Raw genomic sequence first — 23,261 nt, 5'->3', positions numbered from 1 at the left:
TCTCTCTCTCTCTCTCATTTATCTCTCATCTATCTATCTCCTATCTCTCTCTCTCTCTCTCTCTCTCTCTCTCATCTCTCTCTCTCTCTCTCTGGGTGTGTGTCTTTTTCTATCTCTTTTTCTATCTCTCTATCTTTCTATCCATCTATCTATCTCTCCTTTCTCTCTCTCTCTCTCTTTCCTATCTCTCTCTCTCTCATCTATCTATCTATCTATCTATCTATCTTCTCTCTCTCTCTCTCTCTCTCTCTCTCTCTCTCTCTCATCTCTCTCTCTCTCTCTCTGGGTGTGTGTCTTTTTCTATCTCTTTTTCTATCTCTCTATCTCTCTATCTTTCTATCCATCTATCTATCTCTCCTTTCTCTCTCTCTCTCTCTTTCCTATCTCTCTCTCTCTCTCTCTATCGACAGAATGTGGACAATCCATCGTATGAGATAAAATTTTAAATAGTTATAATTCAGAATAACTGAGAATTGCCAATGAAGCTGCAGAAGATGGAGAAGACTGGGCTTTTTTAAAATAAGGGGAATGAAAAGTCTTAGCTCATATAAGAGCTGGTCTAAAAAGTAGCTCGGTTCTTGGTTCCCCTCCTTTTTTTTGAGACATTAAGAATGCTCTGTGTAGAAGTTACTGATGCGAAGTACAAACAACATACCGGGTCAAAAGATGTCGGGCAGGAAATGAGGGTTCAGGTTGTGTCTTCCAGCATCACCAAGCCAGCTAGAAGTCTATTTAAATACGCGTGAAGGTGTGATGAATGTTATGGAAATAAATGCAGCCCACAAACTTTCCAACTATTTGCATTTCTCTACAGCTAATATAAATCACCGAGCTGGGAAGAGATCTTCAGACAAAGTGCCTCTGAAAGAAATGCCAAAACAACAACAAAAAAAAGGGATGAAAACGACGGTCACTGAGGAGAGAACGACAGACACTTTCTTTGCCGTTCTAATTATTAAAAATTTTTTCTCTCTCCTGACAAGTGAAATGAACATAGTCGCTCAGGCAGAGTGGAAAAGTCAAACTGCCTGTGAATTAAATCAAAATAATAGTAATAAAAAAAGGTTGGGGGGAGGTTGGAGTGCAAAATAAAAGTGTTCGGATCCATTGCCAAAGGAGTCATCCTTTTGGAGTTTGACAATTTTGCAGTTCTCTCGGAGAAATACTCTTTATCTTTCTAGGTAAATCATGCTCGCCAAACGATACGAAAATAATAGAAGGGATGTGATGTTTTTAAACCAACACGATCAATCCTGCGGAGCTGGAACAAAGGGGTGGGAAGCGAATCGGAAGGCAGAAAATTAAAACGCTGGGAAAACTCAGTGCAAAGGCTCCAACTGGACCATTCGTTTCCCTATCTAGGAACGGGTGATCCTCGACTTACGACCGCAACTGAGCCCAAAATTTCTATCTGCTGCTAAGTGAGTCTTGCCCCATTGTACCATCTTTCTTGCCACACTTGTTAAAGTGAATCACTGCGGCACTTCAGTTAGCAACATGGTTCTTAAGGCTTCCTCGCTGAGAGGGTCACCAAAGGAGATCACGTGACCCCGGGACACTGCAACTGTCGTAAGTACATGCCAGTTGCCAAGCATCTGAATTTTGATCACGTGACCATGGGGATGCTGCAAAGGTCGTACGTGTGGAAAAAGGGTCATGAGTCACTTTTTTTAGTGTCTTTGTGATTTTGAACAGTCACTAGATGGATGGTTGTAAGTCGAGAATTTCTTGTATCCGTGGTGGCGCAGTGGTTAGAATGTGGTATTGCAGGCTAATTCTGCCGACTGCCAGCAGTTTGATCCTGACTGACTCAAGGTTGAGTCAGCCTTCCATCCTTTCCGAAGTCAGTAAAATGTGGACCCAGATTGTTGGGGGGCAATAGGCTGACTTTGTAAACTGTTTAGAGAAGGCTGTAAAGCACTGTGAAGCGGTATATAAGTCTAAGTGCTATTGCTATTGTATAATAAACCAGATGTGGGACATGGTGGGTCAGTGGTTAAGATGCTGAGCTTGTCGATCAGAAAGGTCGGCAGTTCAGCGGTTCGAATCCCTCGTGGTGCTTCACATTACTTGTCCCAGCTTCTGCCAACCTAGCAGTTCAAAAGCATGTAAAAAATGCAAGTAGAAAAATAGGGACCACCTTTGGTGGGAAGGTAACAGCATTCCGTGTGCCTTTGGTGTTGAATCATGCTGGCCCACATGACCACAGAGATGCCTTCGGACAGCACTGGCTCTTCAGTTTGAAACGGAGATGAGCACCTCCCCCTAGAGTCGGGAACAACTAACACATATGTGCAAGGGGAACCTTTACCTTTACGTATAAAGCAGAATTCAAATATGGCTCTTTCACCAGAAAGTTTCCAAGTTGAATTTGTTGTGTCTGCACCCCCCGAGCCGGGCCTCCTCCCAGAAAGTGACTTGGAAAGTGAGGGGGAAGGGCCGTCAGGACTTACCTCGGGAGCACTGGCTTCCCTGGCTCAGCTCCAGGAGCCAGAGGCAGGCCAGGTGGAAGAGATAACGAGGCCTCCGTCCCCTGACTCTTTCCCCCCCAGGCCACGCCTCCAGACCCAGCTGATGGCAATCAGGCCTGGCTGGACCCTAGGTTTCGTAGGCAGGAGAGGCGGGAAAAACAGAAGCAGGGGTGGGGCAGGCCTAGGAAGTGCTGAGTCATGGAGCCACACCCCACATGATATAAAGGCAGCAAGAGCTGCTGTGTCTCTTCATAGCAGGCAAATTAACTGCTTAACTAAGAGCTGAAGTTTGTTCCTGGGTGACACATCGGCGTCGAGGGAGATAACAGAGACACTTGGCAGGCGCTCACTATTTTGCTGCCAGAGCTGATAGTGCCGGCTACTTAAGCCATCGCTCGGACGGAGGCGAAGGGGGACAGAACAGAATTCAGTAAAGACCCAACGTTTTAGATCGTTCTAAAACGTGGAGAACTTTGTGGATTATGTTCAGCTCTTTGTCTCAGGTAGCCCCACTATTATGACTCACACAAATTCCAGCTTAATTGGCAACCCTCGAGGTGACATTCTTTTTTAGACAATTACCTTTACGACAATACTTTCACAAAACCGACATGGGTCTCCCCCCCCCACACACACACTTTACTACATCTGACAGGTCTCCTTCTAATCCCATTGACCACTGCAATTACAAAAAGAATTTGAGGTGTTTTTTTTTCCCCCTTAATTGTAAGTCACATTTAAATGTCATCTTGTCAGTTTCTGGTGTGTGTTCCTTCTGCAGACTCCGAAATCAAGCAATTGCACAACCCAACAGATGGTGTGGAGTCAGTCCTTTGGAAAATAACAGAGGCAGCCTCTCCACACAATTCTTACCAACAATATATATATTTTTTCCCCCAACAAACCAAACACCAGATGCATTCTGTTTGCAAGTGAATTTATAAAGCAGGTGCTAATCACAGAGAGCCTAGCTTGCTACTGATTCATTTTTTTTAAAGGGGAAAAAAAAACACAACCAAAACCCTTTATACAAATTGTCCATTAATTGCCATCGAATCTGCAGAGTTAAGCCCTCTTCTTCAGATGAAAGGGATTCTCATTCAATATTTTGCAATTATCTGCCAAAACAGACTCTTGTGTGACACAGCCAAGTACCATATCACCGTCTCTGCTTTCTCTCTCTTCCTTTAGCCTTCTGGGTTCGTGTTTCTGCATGTGTGAATGTGTGTGCGAGTGAGAGGGTGGGTTTGTGAAACAGAAATGGGGACTTGGCTACATGAAAGTTGTGCCTTTGTCCCTGCGATAAAATACCATTTCTGGAAGTTTTGTCATTGGAAGTAATTCCAGTCATTTATTTGAATGGAGCAGTTAACTTACCACATTAAATCTAATTTGAACCACCAGTCAATTCACACAACCACCTAGACATTAGAGATGGGTGGGTTGAAGAGGGAAAAAAGGAGAATGAAGGAACTATTTCTCCTTCTTCTCCTTCTCCCTCTCCTTCACCTCTTTCTCCTCCTCCTCCTTGTTCTCCTTTTTCTTCCTCCTCCTCCTCCTCCTTCCTCCTCCTCCTCCTTTTCCTCTCCTTTTTCTTTCTTCTCCTTCTCCCTTTTCCTTTCTCCTCCTCCTTGTTCTCATTTTTCTTTCTTCTCTTTCTCCTCCTCCTCCTTCCTCCTCCTCCTCCTTTTCCTCTCCTTTTTCTTTCTTCTCCTTCTCCTTCTCCTCCTTCTCCTCCCCCTCCTCCCCCGTCCTCCTCCCCCGCCTTTTCCTCTCCTTTTTCTTTCTTCTCCTTCTCCCTTTTCCTTTCTCCTCCTCCTTGTTCTCATTTTTCTTTCTTCTCTCTCTTCCTTTAGCCTTCTGGGTTCGTGTTTCTGCATGTGTGAATGTGTGTGCGAGTGAGAGGGTGGGTTTGTGAAACAGAAATGGGGACTTGGCTACATGAAAGTTGTGCCTTTGTCCCTGCGATAAAATACCATTTCTGGAAGTTTTGTCATTGGAAGTAATTCCAGTCATTTATTTGAATGGAGCAGTTAACTTACCACATTAAATCTAATTTGAACCACCAGTCAATTCACACAACCACCTAGACATTAGAGATGGGTGGGTTGAAGAGGGAAAAAAGGAGAATGAAGGAACTATTTCTCCTTCTTCTCCTTCTCCCTCTCCTTCACCTCTTTCTCCTCCTCCTCCTTGTTCTCCTTTTTCTTCCTCCTCCTCCTCCTCCTCCTCCTCCCTCTCCTTTTCCTCTCCTTTTCTTTCTTCTCCTTCTCCCTCTCCTTTTCCTCCTCCTCCTTGTTCTCCTTTTCTTTTCTCCTCCTCCTCTCCTTTTCCTCTCCTTTTCTTCCTCCTCCTCCTCCTCCTCCTCCTTTTCCTCCTCCTTTTCCTCTCCTTTTCTTTCTCCTCCTCCCCGTCCTCCTCCCTCTCCTTTTCCTCTCCTTTTTCTTTCTTCTCCTTCTCCCCTTTTCCTTTCTCCTCCTCCTTGTTCTCATTTTTCTTTCTTCTCTTTCTCTTTCTCCTCCTCATCCTTTTCTTTTCTCCTCCTCCTCCTCTTCCTCCTCCTCCTCTTCCTCTTCTTTGTCTTCTTCTTCCTCCTCCTCCTCTTCCTCCTCCTCTTCCTCCTCCTCCTTGAAATCTTTCCTTCCATCTCTAACAGAAAGGGAGGAGATGGCACCCTATTGCTCCATTCACATGGTTGCAACCATGTGAATGGAGAGACTAGGTCGTACTTTCCTGAGTCTGTTGTCCAACTTGCCTTTTTTGTGCATGGTAGATCTGAAGATGATCCAGCCACCTGGATCCATTTCAGTTGCCTTTCAAACTGAATTCCAAAGAGTTGAGAGGTTCAAAATCTGGAAGCACCACCGTCCTTGTGAGAAGATGACAACATTCTGAATAGATCTGCCTTTGATAAATTTATTCCCATGGCTTTGGCCTTCAAACAGCATCGGTAGTGTCCTTTTGGGAAAAAAAGGAAATGCCTAATAGTCATCTGCCAGTGTTGCTTCTCAGCAATTAGTGTTCATTTTGATAGAATAGAATAGAATAGGATAGGATAGGATAGAATAGAATAGAATAGAATAGAATTTTATTGGCCAAGTGTGATTGGACACACAAGGAATTTGTCTTGGTGCATATGCTCTCAGTGTACATAATTGATGGGTCCCATAGGGCCTTCTGATGGTTAGGGTTAGCTCAATGAGTCCAGTGGTTACATTTAATCATTGCAACCTTGCCTTTCTTCCTTCATATTCACCTCTGTTTTTACCCTTCATACACAACTAAAATTAGAAACTCTTCTTTGGAGCCAAGCTCCCCCAGCCAATGAATTTCCCCAGGTTATAGAAACCACATGATAGAGGGGTCCCTACCCCATCTCAATGCTAGCAATCAAAATGAACTCTTAGGGAATTAAGAATTATGGCTACCTGTGGTAGTCTAGGTTCCCTGAAGGGAGGGGGGGTCTGCCTCCCAGAGGACAAAAAGGCAGCAGAGCCTGAAGAGATTGGACAGCCATTTATCTGAAGTGGTGTAGAGTCTTCTGCTTGAGCAAGGGATTGGACTCCAAGACCTCCAAGGTCCCTTCTTCAAGTTTTTGAATGTCTGCTAGGCAGGAAGAAATGGAGGTAGTGACAGTTTTTATTTTCCTGGGCTCCAAGATCACTGCAGATGGGGACTGCAGCCAAGAAATTAAAAGACGCTTGCTCCTGGGGAGGAAAGCTATGGCAAATACAGACAGCATACTAAAAAGCAGAGACATCACCCTGCCAACAAAAGTGTGCATAGTCAAGGCGATCATTTTCCCAGTTGCAATGTCTGGCTGTAAAAGTTGGACCATAAGAAAGGCTGAGCGCCAAAGAATTGAGGCCTTTGAACTCTGGAGAAGACTCCTGAGAGTCCCTTAGACTGCAAGGTCAGTCCCAGAGGAGATCAACCCTGACTCTTTAGGAGTCCAGATCCTGCAGATGAAACTCAAATCCTTTGGCCACCTAATGAGAAGGAAGGACTCAATAGAGAAGAACCTAATGCTGGGAAAGAGGGAGGGCAAAAGAAGAAGGGGATGGCAGAGAACAAGGTGGCTGGATGGAATCACTGAAGCAGTCACTATGAGCTTAAACGGACTCCAGAGGATGGTAGAGAACAGGAAGGCCTGGAAGAACCTTGTCCATGGGGTCGTGATGGGTCGGACATGATTCGCAACTAACAATAACAATAAGGCAGGAATAGGGCTAAGACAGTCTCCCTAGTAATTCACAGACTATATTTATCATTATGGAGTTAGTGGCTTTAGTCTGGCAAGATTCTGTCCGTTGGCAAACAACAAATCAAGAAGCTACTCAGAAAATAACTCCACACGTCATTCTTGGTTCTCAGAGAACTAACAACATTGTTGATATTCTGTTTTTGTGGACACTGAAGAAGGGTCCCTGGGGACCCCAGAGAGAATGCCACAGACATATAATCTGCTCACTCTTGTTCACGGTGGTCTTGACCTGATTGTACCTCTTCACTTTGGGGAAAAAAAATCCTTTTGGACGGTTCATGATTACTTACTGCTCAATCCGCCCACCAGGAATGCTGACCGAGTTAGCAGCTGCCGATAAAGCATGATACGAGACCCGAACTAATAGGTCCATTGACAAGGAATAGCAGAAATGAAACAGCTCAGCTTTGCCGGATCTTCGGTTTTGTTCCATTTATCTATCTGACAAAGAATATTGTATCTGACAAGGAATATCTTCACTCAGGCCCCAGTTTCTCATTTCTACACCAGGATCTAGCTCGAGTTTATTATACATACGCATAAAAATGGAAGGTGTAGCCTAAGCTCCTGGAGAGAAAATGACAGCTTTTTACAGGAAGGTATTTCTCTCACGACAACTACTGATTTAGCCATGTGTTCTCCTAAAATCCTCATTTGAAGGGCCTACTTTATTTTAATTTTTTAGCATAGATGATTTGAAACTTATGAATATTCATGCTGTCTAATTTGCTTGCAACTATTAGAATTCTCTCTCTCTCTCTCCTCCCGTTCTGTCTTTCTTTCATCCCTATATTTTTTTTTATGGTAGAGTTTTCTGCCCCTCCCATTCCTTCATATAGCTCCTATTTCGGTATCCTCTTTGCATCCTTCTGCTTCATAATCTTAAAATTACTTGCTTCCACCATGTTTGTAAATGTGTAATTGGTTCCACAGGCAATTTGTTTGCCCCAACACCTCTTCAGATAAAGAAAACCTTCTTTTGCAGGATTAACTGATGCTACCTAGGAATGTAGGAGCTGATTTCTCTGCATTTAAAATAGGAATGGCAATGCTGGTGGATATGCAAAGCAGTGCTATGTATATTTACCAGGGACTGGGTCTCACTTATGGCATGGATCCCACTGATCATTTAGCTCGGTTCCTCTCACCCTTTTTAATGAACAAAGAAAACCAGGAAGTTTCTGTATTTGTTGTGTGGAAGTATTTATCAACATCTGTAAACCATTTTGGACAGGAGAGAAGAGGAGACAAGGGAAGGGAAGGGAAGGGAAAAGGGAAAGGGAAAGGAAAAGGGAAGGGGAAGGGAAGGGGAATGGAAGAGGAAAGGAAAGGATGGATGAAGAAGAAAGGAAAGGAAAGAGGAAGAGGAAGAGAAGGGAAGGAGAAAGGAAAGGAAAAGAAAGGAAGAGGAGAGGGAGGGAGGGACGAAGGAAAGGAAAGGAGAGGAGAGGCAATAAAGGAGAGGAGAGGAGACAAGAAGGGAAAGGGAAGGGAACAGAGAAGGGGAAGAAGAGTAAATGAAAGGTTGGAAGAAGAGGAAAGGAAAGGAAAGAGTAAGAAAGGAGAGGAAACGAAAGGAAAAGGAAAGGAAAGAAGGAAAGGAAAGGAAAGGAAAGGAAGGGGAGGGGAGGGGGAGGGGGAGGGAGGGAGGGAGGGACGAAGAAAAGTAAAGGAGAAGAAAAGAAAGGAGAGGAGATAAAGGAGAGGAGAGGAAAAGGAGGAGAAAGGAAAGAAGAGAAAGAAAAGAAAGGAATTTTAATTATTCTAATGCATATATATTAGAATAGTTAAATTATTTTTTAAATCAGATATATATGATGTTGTGGAATAGTCTACTTCAAAAAAATCAAAATGTCAAATACAACTGCTGTCACAAAAACAGTAAGAAAAATTAGAAATTATTATTCACGACTTAGAATATAACGCAAAATCTCCTTCAAATTTCTTTCTATACTTCTCTGAAAAGATGCTTTCTTCAGGTGGAGCGAGATTCACCTCTAAAACAATATGCTTGATTGTTTCACCAAACAACCTTTATAAAAAGATCTATTTGCAAGACTGCGTTATGCGCGAGCAGAGGGGGGAAAAAAGCCCCCTGTGAAAAACAAATCGAAATTGTCTCCATATTTAAATAGGATCCTTGTAAATGCAGAGAATGCAGCTGTGAAAATAAAGCATTATTAAGATTATAAAATCTTTCTTATTTTCCTCTTTTTGTCCAATACAGAATTTGCTGAATCCTTTCTTGCATACTTTAAATTGCTGACTAGCTTGCAAAAATGAACTAAAGAAGAACTCCAGGAAGTTTCGGGAGACGGTATTAAGCCTTTCCTCCAAAAATAAAATCCTCCAAGTGGTCTTGTAATTTATCCTTCAGCCCTTAGTATGATAATTTATGCCTAAACAGATATTTCTGTATTAATTCAGTAACTGACCCCATTCCGCGGGCAATGGAATATTAACAATATTGCAAAACGTTCTCTTTTTTAATAACTTTTAAAGAGTTTTTTTTTAAAAAAATAAAAACCCTCAATGGATTAAAAAGAAACTAACAATTAATACATAAAAGAGAAAGAAAGAGGGAAAGAAAGAGAGAACAAAGCCAAGCGTTTCAAAAGAAAAGAAAGGAAAAAGAAATAAAGAAACGGCTTTTGATTTTCCTTTTATTAACAGTTATAAGTATAAATTTAAATTGTCCTCTTATTTTAAGGTTACAATATGACTTTCATATTTTTTTTCTATTACTATCGTAAAACTTTCTCTTGAGTGGATTCCTATTTAATCGTTCAAACTCAACTCTTCTTAGTTTTAACTCTTCTTAGTTTTGGTAGATCTGGAGAGAGGCAAATTCTATCATTACAATTTTCTAATAATGGATTCTGCTCGCCAGTAAGCATGAAGACCTTCAGCTCCGCATCAAAAGAGTCACAGAAATATCTGAAAAATGCGACTTGGAGCTTAACACCTCAGAAACCAAGATCATGGTCGTCAGCAAACAACCTATTAATTTACCACCGATAAATTTGGAAGGAATACCACTAGAAAAAGTTGAAAGGATCACGCACCTCGGCTCTAATCTATATGAAAGCTGGGACATGGCCATTGAAGTAAAGACAAGGATCGAGAAAGCTCGAACAGCATTCTTCAAAATAAAAAAAGGTCTTCTGCAGTCACGACATAAGCCTAAGATTGAAAATGAGGCCTGTCAGATGTTACATCTTTTCTAGCCTGCTCTACGGAGTGGAGAGTTGGACTCTGACAGAAAACCACTTGAAGAGACTAGAAGCATTTGAAATGTGGATTTACAGACGGCTGTTATGTATAAGTTGGGTTGACAAAATCAGAAATGAGGAGGTGATAAGCCACCTGGGAAAGCTGAGGGAAATCATCAAAGCCATTAAAAAGTGAAAGAATATTTTGGACGTGTGATGAGACACCCGGAAAAATAGACCATACTTCACTTAATCCCCCAAGGAAAGATTGAAGGCAAATGAGGTCCAGGCAGAAGAAGAACATCATGGCTTCATAATCTAAGGGACCAGTTTGGACAAAACTCAGCAGTACTTTTTCATGCTGCTGATAAAAATAGGATTGCCAACATGATTGCCAACGTCTGATGATGGATATGGCACAACAAGAAAAAGAAGAAAAAACCCATCATTGGGCAATCAGGCTATATGTATCTCCTTTAGGAGAAAAAAAAAACCCTTATCTATCACTTTTGTTGTTTTTGAGAATTACTTTATCCAGTGGAAATTTGTTATTGTTGTTCGTTGCGAAGTGGTGTCCGACCCATTGCGACCCCATGGACAATGTTTTTCCAGACCTTCCTGTCCTCTACCATCCTCCAGAGTCCATTTAAGCTCACAGCGACTGCTTCAGTGACTCCATCCAGCCACCTCGATCTCTGTCGTCCCCTTCTTCTTTTGCCCTCAATCATTCCCAGTATTAGGCTCTTCTCCAGGGAGTCCTTCCTTCTCATTAGGTGGCCAAAGGATTTGAGTTTCATCTTCAGGATCTGGCATTCTAAAGAGCAGTCAGGGTTGATCTCCTCTAGGACTGACCGGTTGGATCGCCTTGCAGTCTAAGGGACTTGTAGGAGTCTTCTCCAGCACCAGCGTTCAAAGGCCTCCATTCTTTGGCGCTCAGCCTTCCTTATGGTCCAACTTTCACAGCCATACATTGCAACTGGGAAAATCAAGACTATACGCACTTTTGTTGGCAGGGTGATGTCTCTGCTTTTTAGTACTCTGTCTAGATTTGCTATAGCGTTCCTCCCCAGGAGCAAGCATCTTTTAATTTCTTGGCTGCAGTCCCCATCTGCAGTGATCTTGGAGCCCAGGAAAATAAAATCTGTCACTACCTCCATTTCTTCACCATCTATTTGCCAGGAATTGAGAGGGCCAGATGCCATGATCTTAGTTTTCTTAATGTTGACCGGTAGCAATAGATCTAAGTTAATTTTTTTCATAACTGAAAGATTCCTATTTGATACACAATTGCCTTTCACAGATCAACAATTTAAAGACTGATGCAGTGAATTATCTCTGCTTGCACAATTGTGCAGTTGTTTTTAGATATGTTGTCATGTGTTTTGCTTGTGGCTCCTTGTCTTTTATTGGGAGGGAACATTATGGCTTTAAAATTTTGGAGTGCTAGCTTTAAGATAGATATATGTGAAGATCTGTCACATTTAATTATCTCCTCCATCAAATTCAGTAAGTGGTCCATTAAGAGAGAAACGAGTGGTTGATATACTCATTAGAAAAGGAAGATTTTGTGGTACAACAAAGAGAGAAGAGAATTTTATTTCTGAGTCATAGAAGAAAAAAGGGAGGAAGGAGATTAAAAACAAAACAAGACTATCAAAAAAAACTTCAACACAATCTTTAAATAACAATGCTACTGTAATTATTTTTTTAAGAACAGCCTTGGAAGTTGAAAAACATTTATACTGACAGAGAAAACAGAAAAAGACTTTCTCTTCATATGGAAAAGAAAACCAGCTGTAACAGTGATAAGTTATCATATTTAAGACAAAGTAAGAATTTCTTCAATTCCAGTCTGTGGAATTTGTGTCTAGCAACATAAACTGGATTTACTGGAAATACAATAGAAACTAGCTAAAAGTTTTAAAAATGAAAAGGGAAATACAAATGATGAACCAAGAGAATGACCTGGAAAATATTTTGGGAGATCCTGATCTTTAAGATCTAAATCTTATTGCAATTGCAAAAGAAGCTTATTAAAAACCTGTGTGATAGGAGAAGGAAAAATTGAAATCAAACCCTCTGACAAATACTTGGTTGAATTAAAGTTAATGGCTATTAGAAATACAAGCAAGGAATACAAAGTTGGTTTATTAGATTAAGGTTAAAATAGCAGGATGTGGCGGGGGGACACGACAGATTATTATTTTATAGAAAGCTTATCTTTACTAGAAGATGCAAAGTCAGTTCAAAATGATGGAATTTCAGTGATCTTCCCTCCGTTTATCAGATAAATTGATTTATTGCTGGCTCATTTGAGATGTATTTGAAATCCCATTAAACTCACTCTTTTGAGCCTTTCTGTGCGAGAGTGTGTATTTTAATTGAAAGTGACTGAATTAAATAGATTGAATCACCACTGAAGCAGGGGAACATTTCACCAATAAATAAATAAATAAATAAATAAATAAATAAAAGCTTTGTGAAATTAGTTGTCAGTTTCACACCGTTTTAAATGCATCTCTGTTCCTGGAGTACATTTTGGTACCCGCCTTCTAACAAGATAGACTTTTCTCCCCTAACGTTCTCCCTTTCTAGGAATCCTATTCTAGGATCCCCTTCCATGATAAATTTAGGTCTTTCCTCCACCTCCCTCTTCATTGTTATTTTGGGAAAATAGGAATGTGCACCTATACACAACAACACATTTGTCTGTAAATATTTACCTTCATTGAGGCATGGTGTCTTAGAGAAGACTATACAGCTTTCAAAATCCCAGCCTGGTTACAGGTGTTGAAACAATCTGTGCGAGAAACTGCAAAATGATGTGTGCTGGTTATATACAGCTCATCAGTGAGAAAAAGGAGACAAACCTGTAATTTCCTCTCATTGCTTTAAGATGATGCTGTTGGCAAGCGTTATTCCATGTTTATTTCTAATCAACATATAGGTAGTCCTGGATGGATGGATGGATTGGAATGGAATGGAAATGAATGGATGGTTGGATGGATAGATGGATGGATGGATGGATGGATGGATGGATGGATGGATGGATGGAGGATGGAATGGAAATGGATGAAATGGATGGAAACTTATCAAGGAAAGAAGCAACCTAGAACTAAGGAGGAATTTCCTGACAGTGAGACCAATTAATCAGTGGAACGACTTGCCTCCAGAAGTTGTGGATGCTCCATCATAGGAGGTTTTTAAGAAGAGACTGGATAGCCACTTATCTGGAATAGTACCGGATCTCCTATTTGAGCAGGGGGTTGCACTAGAAGACCTTCAAGATCCCGTCCAACTCAGTTATTCTGTTATTAATACAACAAATGGAAAGGCTCATGAATGCCACTGCATAGACCAACCCTCGTGATATTTTAGGTAACAAGTGCATTGAAATATGGGCAACCGTTAATTTACTCATCCATTTCTAGAAACCTATCCTGTTAAACTTAAATGTCAGGAACAATACATGTCCTTCTAAACAAAATTGGCTCAATTAGAGAAAGAGAGAGAGCCTGTAATTTCTTTTGATGAATTAAAATATTTGTCCAACTGAATGGCCTCGGGAGGACTGAGGGATACAGCTGAAGAAGTCAAGAGTAGCAGATGTAGAGTGGGGTGAATTTTCACTGTTCTAACACAATTGTCTTCGAAAAAGCACATTGCAATGATTCCAACTGGATGAGAAGTAACTTGTAAGTATGTATATCCAAATGTTTGCTAAATTGACAAAACTGCAGAAATCCAGGTTTTCTTGACATATCATTGGCATCTTCAGGTCTAAAGATGGAGTGAAAATATGGTTCGAGATCACACAGCAAATCTAACTAACTGTCAAAGTTGTTGGAATATCTGCTAAATAATATAATTACATAATTTTTGCTGCTTTCTTGGGTTTGCCTGGAAGAGACCGACAGAATGTATGCTTTGCAGAACAGATGGGCCTCATCTGAGATGCAAGATATCTTTCCACAACTAGCTATATATTCTATAAATTATTCCTCTAGGAAGATCTGGCTGTGCTGTTAGAACCAAGATATGGAATTAAATGGAATCTAAAATGGATCCCATGGATGATTGGGATCAAACTTCAAGGACAACGTCAAATTCAAGTTCAATGCAGTTGATGTACAGTTGTCGGATTATTGCTGTTATGGTTCATTACATAGTCACCCAGATGTCATCCAGATGTTCACACTGGACTTGGCATTTTTATCAACCTATCAAGTCTTTCCCAAGGGCTTGCAGTAGGCAGATGTTCTTGTTTGATGGTGTAAAGTTCTCACCACAGGATGTAAGCTGTTGCCAGTAAAGCTGCCTTTTGAAATTGACCGATGGTGATTTTGTCAATTCCGTTGGGAGTTCAAGTGGTGAGCCAGTTGTTTCAGGATTGTACCCAAGGCACATATTACTTTTGGTCCCACCTTTGCTTTCTTTTGCCACAGCCATTCTATTTCTATTTTGTTATTATTGTTCGTCGCACAGTCAGCCAGATGTTTAGACTAGATTTGGCATTTGGATAGGTAGATCTTGTTTGATGGTTGTGTTGCAGGATGTGAGCTGTTCCAAGTCAGGCTGCCTTTTGCAATTGACTGGCGGTGAGTTTATCAATGCTGGTGGTGTTCAAATGGTCCATCCTCTTTCTTAGCCTCTATCTCAACTTCTCCACACAACCCCTCACTTTTATTCTATTATTTCTATGCAACAATTCCATCTGACTGATCTCCGTATGGAAGAACCTTCTCTTTTTTTCCTCTTACCTTCAATCCTAAAATATCTCCAAGAACTACCAGACTGATGAAGTTCATGGCAGAAAACCAGAACGCTCTAAGAGTCCTGAAATCAAGGAACACAGAGTTAGAGCAACAGAAAAGCCATATGGATGTGAGCAATTGCATATTTTAGAACCTGTTTCAGAACGTTTATCCAATCAGGCATGAAAAGGGCTACAATGTTGTAGGACACCAATTCTAGGAAAGGCCATCTCCAGAAGAATCTATGACTATCTTGCAGAAGTCAAAAGTCTTTAAATCTCCAATTGGCGGCGGCTGAAGGATGGCAATGTAAGGACTTACAACCATTTTAGAAAGCAGCCAATTTCCAAGTGGCAGCTTCAAACTTCATACGCCACAAAATGTTAAATATTGAAGGCAGTTTTTTGGCGAGCTTTTGCCTATTTGGAAACGTAGCAATTGCTCTTTAGCTGACAGTTTGGAGCCAAGATGATTAACAATTAAGAACAGACATGACAGCTCGTTGCAGTCTGTTGTTTGTTTCCGAGCATAGAGAGCACATATTCGCCCACATAGGCACTTGTTGTAGGACAGTGGAAGTACACTACAAATCATTTGCATTATCGTTACAACTAGCAAATGAGTAGAGCCGGGAGGCTGTTACAATGGGGAGGAGGCAGAGAAAGGAGCTTTCTATCGAAGAAGGCATGAAGGCCTTCATGCTTATTCTCCAAAGCACCTGAAGGCAAGACAAGAAACAATGGATGGAAACTAATCAAGGAGAGGACCAACCTAGAACTAAGGAGAACTTTCCTAACCATGTGGACAATTAGCCAGTGGAATGGCTTGCTTCCAAAAGTTACGGGTGCTCCAACACAGGAGGCTTTTAAGAAGAGATTGGTCAGCCATTTGTCTGAAGTAGTAGAAGGTCTCCTGCTTCAGCAGGGGTTTGATCTAGAAGACTTCCAAGCCCTAGTAAGACCACACCTAGAGTACTGCATCCAGTTTTGGTCACCACACTATAAAAAAGATGTTGAGACTCTAGAAAAAGTGCAGAGGAGAGCAACCAGGATGATTAGGGGACTGGAAAATAAAACATATGAAGAACAGTTACATGAACTGGGCATGGCTAGTTTAGCGAAGAGAAGGACCAAGGGAGACATGATAGCTGTGTTCCAATACTTGAGGGGCTGCCACAGAGATGAGGGGGTCAAGCTGTTTTCCAAAGCATCTGAAGGCCAGACAAGGAATAATGGATGGAAACTGACCAAGGAGAGATTCAACCTAGAAATGAGGAGGAACTTTCTGACAGTGAGAACAATCAACTCATGGAACAGAAGTTGCCTTTGGAAGTTGTGGGAGCTTCATCACTTGAGACCTTCTAGAAAAGATTGCCATTTGACAGAAATGGTATAGGGTCTCCTGCTTGAGCAGGGGGGTTGGACTAGATGATCTATTAGGTCCCTTCCAGCTCTGTTAATCTGTTAATCCTCCAACCCTATGATTCTATGTTGTTGAATAAGCCTTTGTCTGGTGTTCTTCAAAGCACCAAATGCAGAACAAGAAGCAATGGATGGATACTAATAAGAAACTAGAACTAAGGAGGAATTTCCTGATGGCAAGAATAATTAATCAGTGGATGACTTGCCTCCAGAAGTTGTGGGTGCTCCATCACTGGAGGATTTTAAGAAGAGACTGGACTGCCACATATCTGGAATGATGTAGGGTCTCCTGCTTGAACAGGGGATTGGGCTAGAAGATCTGCAAAGTCCCTTCCAACTCTATGATTCTGTGTTTTCAACCACTGTATTTTATTGTGCCCTAGGTCACCTAGAAGTCCACTCCTGGAAAAGACAAAGGCCCCAAAAGTCAATTGAAATGAATATGCCACCTCTAAAATCAGCCCACTGATCTGCAGTTGTCTTTGATCATCCCACTTCCCGTTCTGACTCTTATTACTCAAGTGATCAATCGGGTAGCTCCTTCCATAAAAACTTAATGCTTGGACCTTAATTGCTGCTTTCTGGAATTGCTACCTTATTACCCTAATGATGTGGGAGGGTGTGACACTAAATAAACAATTATTAAACCACCCCCCCCCCATGCAGAAACTAACTTGCTAACTATCGTTCTAATTCGGTGGTTAGGGAATGTTTACTAAGTAACTTAGAAAGGATACGGGAAGGGATGCTTGGATAGTTTTCTTCCTGCTGTGTCTCCTTTATAGGGGGCCCTCGATATACGTCTGCAACTGAGTCCAAAAGTTCTGTTGCTAAGCGAGATATTGCTTAATATGGAGTTTCGCCCCATTTTACAACTTTTCTTCCCGCAGTTGTTAAGTGAATCCCTGCAGTTGTTAAATTAGCAACCCTGTTGTTAAGTGAAATCTTGCTTCCCGCTTGACATTGCTTGCAAGAAGGAGATCACATGACCTTTGGGACCCAGCAACAGTCCTAAGTACATGCCAGTTGCCCAGCATCTGAATTTTGATCACGTGATCACGGGAATGCTGCAGCGGTCATAAGGGTGAAAAACGGCCATAAGTCCCTTTTCTTTCCAGCGCCATTGTAACTTTGAATGGTCACTAAATGAACTCTTGTAAGTCGAGGATATAAGGGGCAACGTTTGATCTTGCAGGATTCAATCTGGGTCGGTCACTGGGACCAGAGGTTTCGTCTTCTGAGCTTTTGGACTCTTGATGGAGCCCATCTTTCTTCTCTCTAGCAGAGAAATTTGTGTGCTGCTCTGTGTGTGGTATTTATAGTGCCTGTTGTAAGTTGCTTTTTAGGTGTTGATTGGGGTGTGTTGATGGTTGGCTTTTAAGTCATTAGCTGTCATTTGTTTGTACTTCCCAGCCCTCCCCTTCTATATACTTGATAGGCAGCACTCCTGTTGACTGACTGTTGAGGGTCCTGCTTCCCAGAGTTCACTTCCCCGGCTGTTTTTGTGCCTGCTCATCCAACAATCTTCATAGCTACAAAATTGAATGGGTGTCCTTGTTCATTCAGGGACACGGTGGCTGAGTGGCTAAAATGCTGAGTTGGTCAATCGAAAGGTCAACCAGTTCGAATCCCTAATGCCGCGTAACGGGGTGAGCTCCCGTTACTTGTCCCAGCTTCTGCCAACCTAGCAGTTCGAAAGCACGTAAAAAATGCAAGTGGAAAAATAGGGACCACCTTTGGTGGGAAGGTCACAGCGTTCCGTGCGCCTTAGGTGTTTAGTCATGCCGGCCACATGACCACGGAGATGTCTTCGGACAGTGCTGGCTCTTTGGCTTAGAAACAGAGATGAACATCACCCCCTAGAGTCAGGAACGACTAGCACATATGTGCAAGGGGAACCTTTAACTTTTACCTTGTTCATTGCAGTGTGAGGCTACCAATGAGTTCAGGTCTCCTCGTGTTTCTTGCGTCTTTCATCTGCTACACAAATGGATCTTTAAAAATACCTGATTGTATTAAAAGGAGTTCCAAATTGATAAGGGAGGCAAAGAATGAGCGATACATAGAACATCATCTACCCATTCAACTTCAAATCTGTTTAGCAACCTTCTTACTAACAACAGATACACGGAACACATGCACAGCAGATGGCATCCTTTTAAAAGACTGATTCTCCCTGCTGTGAATTATTTTTAAAGAACGACACATTTTCTATCGATTTTTCTCCTATGCAAATTTAATCCATTTTTTTCAGTGGAAATCCATACCATTAATTGATTAGGTTTTGTGACAGACGTGTTGAAGGGGCCCACTTGACATGCAAAGGCACACGGATGGGAATTTAGCTTAGGTGTGTGTAGCATGATAATCTGTAATCCTATACATGTGTCCTCTGAAGTAAGCCTGCAATGATTGTGTGCAATGGGATTTAGGATCAATTAGGTCTTTATTAAAAACATTTTTTCCATGTTTCCAATGCTTTTCATCCATAAGTAAAACAACTGAATTGATTTTATAGTTAATTAAGAAGCTAGCCAAACACAGAAATGAGTATGTGGTATTAACTGCAAGAACCTACTGCACTAAAAGTTTTTTTTAAAAAAACAACAAGCTGAAGTATTTTATTTTATTGATTTGATTTTTATATGATTGAAATTGCACCACTCTTGCTGAAGTATTACAGTTTTAATACTCCTTGAGGTCACTATATAAAGATGCTACTGGTATGGTTCTGTTTGAGACAACTGTAACAGATTAAGAAGAGTTGGAAGAGACCTTGCAGGTCATCTAGTCCAACCCCCTGCCCAAGCAGGAAACCTTACATCTGCCTCTACCTAGCATCGAACTCACAAACTCCTGATTGTTTTATTGTTTTATTATTGGCTATGTGCAAGATAGTCCTTGGTTTGCAACCATTCATTTAGAGACCGTTCAGAGTTGCAACAGCACCGAAAAAAATGACTTATGACCATTTTTCACACGACCGTTGCAGCATCCCCATGGTCAAAATACGGATGCTTGGAAACTGACTCGTATTTATGACGGTTGCAGTGTCCTGGGGTCATGTGATCCCCTTTTGTGACCTTCTGACAAACAAATCAATGGGGATGCCCTATTCACTTAACAATCGCGTTACTAACTTACCAACCGCAGTGATTCACTTAATAACTGGCAAGAAAGGGGAAAACTCACTTAACCCACTGTCTCACTCAGCGATGTAAGTTTTGGGCTCCACTGTGGTCGTAAATTAAGGACCACCTTTATCTTGAACCAGAAAAGGCAGCCCTTAATCTAAAGCAGGGGTATCAAACTCAAGGCTCGTGGGCCAAATCCGGCTCACAATGTGGTTGTGAGGGGCCATCCTGGAAAATGTAAGGAGCCAGCCCGCATCACTTTAGCCTGGTCTACCTGCATCGCTTCACCCCAGACTACCCAATGCGAAGAGGAAATATTGGGGCAGCGTGATTTCTGCCCAGTCTACCCAATGCGAAGAGGAAACGTGCCAGCAGTTTGGGGAGTGGCATCAAGCTGGCCACACCTACGCAGTTGGCCACACCCACCCAGTCAGTCATGCCCGCCTGGCACCCCAAAGTCAACCACAGCCCTGATGCAGCCCTCAACGAGTTTGGCACCCCTGATCTAAAGGTTTGTTGGAGAATGCTCCCCTGACTGAGGGCACCATCCTTTTTAAAAAAGACATCCGTTCAATTCAGGTCCTATCCATGGAAAAAAAACCCGGAAACTGGGATTGCCGCATCGATGCAGCTTTTGAGCACATGCTAATGTACATGTCAGTCTTGCTTAAAGACTGCTGATTTTGTGGAGCAGTATGAGAGAACACACAAGAGAGACATCTCCACAATGACTAAACGGGTGTACAAACCAAGGCACGCGCCACAGATGAGGACCAAAATTTCATTTTAGAGTGTTAGAAATTGTCCCCAGTCAATTGCGCTACAGTGCTGGAAGGAGTCCAGTTAGGCATGGATAAAAATTCTCATGAAACATGAAACATCTTTAAAAGGATTTCCTCATAGAATAAGAACAGCTAAAACTTCTCCCACGAGGTCCTTTTTTGGAGTCCATTTCGACACATCAACATGTGGTGGACACATTCAGCCAGGCTGGTTCCTGTGTCGTGTAATTCTAGATCATGGAGTGAGTTCTGTAAACTTTGGCCCATTTCTCCCTGTGTTATATTGCAGTAGGAACAGAGCCAGTATATTTTTGGCCCATTCTTTCCTTGGCTGGAAAGAAACATTCAACCTTTTGGAAACACCTGCTTTGTATCGTGTTGGGATCTTCCTGAGCAAAGGTTGAGTCTCTGCAGATCTTAATGCAGGAATCCCAAAAGACCTTTAATGATTTAGCAGGCCAAGATGAAGGGGAATGCTATGTAAAGGTCAGAAGGACAGCATACGACAAGGTTAATTTCCAAAGTTAACTCCATACGGACCTCTGAAGAACAAAAGACTGATATGCAGCCAGAAGTCATGTTATTTTATTATTGTTATTTATTATTTTTATCATTTAGATTTTTATACCGCCCTTCTCCCGAAGGACTCAGGGCGGTGTACAGCCAGAATAAAAACAGTACAATATACAAATTAAGACAAAAGTTAAAATAACATATTCTATAAATGGCCGAAAATTTAAAACCGTCAAATTTGACCCATAAAATTCATAAAAATACCCCAATTAAAATTATTAAAATTCAAAAAGTTTAAAAATTAAGCCAGTCCTGCTTGGATAAACAAGTGCGTTTTCAATTCACGGCGAAAGGTCCGAAGGTCAGGTAATTGACACAAACCAGGGGGAAGTTCGTTCCAGAGGGTAAGTGGATGGAAGATATCTGGGTGACAAAATGACCCAAGAAGAATAGAATAGAATAGAATAGAATAGAATAGAATAGAATAGAATAGAATAGAATAGAATAGAATAGAATAGAATAGAATAGAATAGAAATATTGGCCAAGTGTGATTGGACACACAAGGAATTTGTCTTGGTGCATACGCTCTCAGTGTACATAAAAGAGAAGATACCTTCATCAAAGTACAACACTTACAACACTTAATGATAGTCATAGGCTACAATTAAGCAATCAGGAAACAATATCAGTATAAATTGTAAGGATACTAGCAACAGTCATAAGCGGAAGGAGATGGGTGATGGGAACGATGAGAAGATTAATAGTAGTGCAGACTTAGTGAACAGTTTGACAGTGTTGAGGGAATTATTTGTTTAGCAGGGTGATGGCGTTTGGAAAAAAAACTGTTCTTGTGTGTAATTGTTCTGGTGTGCAGAGCTCTATAGCGTCGTTTTGAGGGTAGGCGTTGAAACAGTTTATGTCCAGGATGTGAGGGGTCCGTAAATATTTTCACAGCCCTCTTTTTGACTCGTGCAGTATACAGGTCCTCAATGGAAGGAAGGCAGGTTGGTAGCCATTGTTTTTTTCTGCCATTCTAATGATCCTCTGAAGTCTGTGTCTGTCTTGTTGGGTTGCAGAACCAAACCAGACAGTTATGGCGGTGCAGATGGCAGACTCAGTAATTCCTCTGTAGAACTGGATCAGCAGCTCCTTGGGCTGTTTGAGCTTTCTGAGTTGGCAAAGTCAAGCAGAGAAAGAAATTTCGGACTGCACCAGATGCAACTATGGGTTTGGGCATGGAAAATATCTCCATTGATTGCTGCTCTAATTTCTTAGCCATCACAACCAAGTGAACCAATAAGCTTCATTTATTGTTGTTGTCTGTCTATGGAGATTCTCAGTCCTCCAGGTCATGGCTGTGCTTTTTTTTCAAGAGGCAACTGGACTTTCTGGTTTTTCTTTGAAGACGTTTCGCTTGTTGGATGAGAAGCTTGTTGGATGAGAAGCGAAACGCCTTCAAAGAAAAAACAGAAAGTCCAGTTGCCTCTTGGGGAAAAAAAGCAGCACCTTTGGGACATATTGTTGTTGTGAGATACCCATACTGGCTTAAGATGGGTGGCCATGGAAATCTTTCAAATCAATAAGGTCCAGCTTTACCGGAATATTTCAGACCACAGTTAAACAAAGTGTACTTAAGCTTACATCTCTAATCATGGAATAGACTCATATAGCGAACCGGTAGCATTAAAATATCTCTTTAATCGTGTATAAGCCACCTCAATCACTGAAATAACTGTAGACATCTACAGCAAAGCTGTTTCCCACCCCCCACCCCCGGAAGAAAAAGTCTGACTAACAGAATAATAGAATTGAAAGGGACCCTAGAGGTCTTCTAGTTCAACCCCCTGCTCATGCAGGAGAACCTATAACCTTTCAGAGAAACGGTTGTCCAATCTCTTCTTTAAAAACCTCCAGTGTTGGAGCCCCCACAACTTCTGGAGACAAGTGGTTTATTGTTTTCACTGTCAGGAAATTTTTCCCTTAGTTCCAGGTTATTTCTCTCTTTGCCCAATGTCCATCTAAGTTTCTCCAACTAAGATGAATGGATCTCTTCAGTTATGTGCGGCACGCTGGGGGTGGGTGGGAAAAAGCTGATTATTTGCAGCTGGGTTTTGGGTGTGTCTCGGAATTCATGCCTGCTGATTCAGAAGCTGCTCCTCTTCTTTTTCCCCAGAAAGTTCTTTTAATACAATTCCAAATACTGGAATAAACTAGCCACTGGATAAGGTTCTGAGCAATGAGAGATAGTTGTGGTATGGAGCTATAGCGTCTGAAGAAGTTGTGTAATTTATGGAAGAGGTGACCTTAAGGCTCCCAAAATCTGAACAGGATGTTGAAAGCAGCAAAAATGTATTTGGAGAGACACAGAAAGAAGATCATGAGCACCACACATTGTACTGAGTGACTCGGTTGATCTGTAAAGATACAGTTTTGAAGAGTTAACAAATGTTACTTAGTGGATTTTAGTCTAACATATGCATGCTTGCCTATGATTTCACTAGTTTTGTTTTTATTATATTTTTTATGCTGTTCATCTCTTGTACAAGGATTGTAAAAAAGACAAAAATAATTAGAATATTAAAACTCTCTTAAGCTGGCTGGGGAATTCTGGGAGTTGAAGTCCAGCCAGTTTCAAGCGGCCGACGTTGACAAACACTGCTGTAAAGTTATAACTAACCTAAAACGGAAAGGAATGTATTTATTGTCTTG

Source organism: Ahaetulla prasina, chromosome 12 (genome assembly GCF_028640845.1).
Source record: "Ahaetulla prasina isolate Xishuangbanna chromosome 12, ASM2864084v1, whole genome shotgun sequence".
In the NCBI taxonomy this organism is placed as follows: Eukaryota; Metazoa; Chordata; class Lepidosauria; order Squamata; family Colubridae; genus Ahaetulla; species Ahaetulla prasina.
The sequence above is the reverse complement of the archived record's forward strand: the minus strand, read 5'-3'. Positions refer to the sequence as shown.